The following is a 2302-nucleotide window of genomic DNA, read 5'->3' on the forward strand; positions in this document are numbered from 1 at the left end:
CAAGTCTTTTGTCCTCAGGACATATAAAGCCCCATAAGCAATAGAGAACAAGGTTAGCCAACCTGCCTCACTGAAGTGCCTCCTTTGACACAGTGGATGATTTCTGTAGGTGAGAGGGTCACTGACTCAGAACTGAGCTCTCCAATGTGTGATAATGAGACATATGTCTTCTTGGCATATCTTTTAGAATGAGAAATAGGAAGACATTAAACTTCATACTTGGAGATAAAAAAGTAGCTCTGTAGAACTATATAAATTCCTCTTTGCAATATTCTAACAGTCCACCTATTAGTTCCAGTGGAATGGAATCTAATTGTTCAGATTAGATTGTCCAGTAAAAATTCAAGTAACAATTGTGGTAATTTTAGCAATATAATCAATTGCCATCTATTGGGAAGTTGACTAAGATTCCCTCATAGGTGGGTTGGGCTGAATAAATTCTGAATAACAAAAAATATACATATATATATATAAAGCAACAATTAATTTCACCAAATAGCTATGATCCAGGTCTTCAAATTTCAGGTCAGGCAGACTTGCACAAACCTAAGATCATCTTCGTTCTGTGCAAAAACAGAATGTAGGTCAAAGTTGTGCTGGTGCCAGGCAAGAACAAGTTGGCTTCTCACCTACTTCCATCTTACCAAGTAAATTTTGTGACTTGAAAGGTTTGTATTGGAGATAATAGCAGGCGCAAAAGCATGGAAGTCAGAAGAAACAGAATGTCTTCAGGAAATAATCAGTAATTAACTTGGCCAGGAGACCCACTGATTTTCAAACTTTTCTGTCCAAATACCCTCTACAGAGAAAGGATAAATTTGAATGCCCCACCTGCCAGGGAATGTAGGCATTTGGCCCCATGTCCCCACTTAGTCTGTTTTATCTTTTTTTTTTTTTTTTTTTTGGAGACAGGATCTTACTCTGTTGCCTGGTCTGGAGTGGCATTATCATGGCTCACTGCAGCCCCAACCTCCTAGGTTCAAGCAATCCTCCCACCTCAGTCTCTCAAGTAATGAGGACTAAAGGTGCGCACCACCAGGTTCAGCTAATTTTTAAAAAATTTTTTGTAGTGATGGAGTCTTGCTATGTTGCCCAGGCTGGTCTTGAACCCCTGGGCTCAAGCAATCATCCTGCCTCAGCCTCCCCAAGTGCTGGGATTACAGGCATGAGCTACTGCATCCTGCTTGTTCTATCTTTGAAATGGATGTAAATTTTGCATTCTACTCTATCATATCGATGGTACTCTAAAAAATGTTTAAAGGTCTATCATTAGAGAAGAATACAAGTTTCCTATCTGTATTCTTGGTTAATAGACTTTCTAGGGGAAAACAGATTCCTGTTGGTTTTACTGGCTTATACATATGACCAACCCTTTTATTTATTTATTTATTTATTTAGAGACAGAGTCTTGCTCTGTTGCCCAGGCTGGAGTGCAGTGGTGCGATCTTGGCTCACTGCAGCCTCTGCCTCCTGGGTTCAAGCGATTCTCCTGCCTCAGCCTCCCAAGTAGCTAAGATTATAGGTGCCTGCCACCACACCTGGCTAATTTTTTGTATTTTTTAGTAGAGACAGGTTTTCCCCATGTTGGCCAGGCTGGTCTTGAACTCCTGACCTCAGGTGATCCACCCACCTTGGCCTCCCAAAGCGCTGGGATTACAGGCATGAGCCACCACGCCTGGCCCACCTTTTATATAAATGTATTTTTTTCAAATTTTACGAAAATTATAAATATAAGAATGTATGCAACATAAACGTATGTTTTAAAGATTAATAATAGGACTAAGTTTCTCACCATGTCTTCTCACAAGACTTTCAGGATCACGTAATTCCTGGCCAAGAAACAAAAGCAAAACTGTCTCATTCCCCCAGTGGATTTGGATGAAAACTGGTAATCAGGTACAACACCAAGAGGAGACATTGGAGAAGAACGAAGCTGGGTCTATAAGGATTTGCACATGGGATGGCACACATATCTATTCTGTATCAAGGTCACTATCATCTGACCATATCAAGCTGGAAACATCACCACTATCTGGACAGTTGGACATGTTTAATTGCAAAAATTCGTATGTACGAATATGGCCTGCACTACCAGGCTGGTTCAGTAATAAATATGTAAAATCTTTTGTTTGAAAAAAAAAAAGAGATTAGCAATAAACTGAACACTAAATAACTACCACTCAACTTAAGAAACAGAACATTCCAGGCCAGGCGCAGTGGCTCACACCTGTAATTCCAGCATTTTGGGAGGCTGAGGTGGGTGGATCACCTGAGGTCAGAAGTTCAAGAACAGCCTGGCCAA

The 2302-nt window shown here is 40.5% G+C and overlaps 1 pseudogene; it reads left to right on the forward strand.

Moving 5' to 3' along the window:
* The first annotated feature begins 1793 nt into the window (after positions 1 to 1793).
* LOC112438018 (large ribosomal subunit protein eL39-like) lies at positions 1794 to 1945 on the forward strand (annotated as a pseudogene).
* Positions 1946 to 2302: the final 357 nt, after the last annotated feature.

The sequence above is a fragment of the Pan paniscus genome, chromosome 1, assembly GCF_029289425.2.
Source record: "Pan paniscus chromosome 1, NHGRI_mPanPan1-v2.0_pri, whole genome shotgun sequence".
NCBI classification, from domain to species: domain Eukaryota; kingdom Metazoa; phylum Chordata; class Mammalia; order Primates; family Hominidae; genus Pan; species Pan paniscus.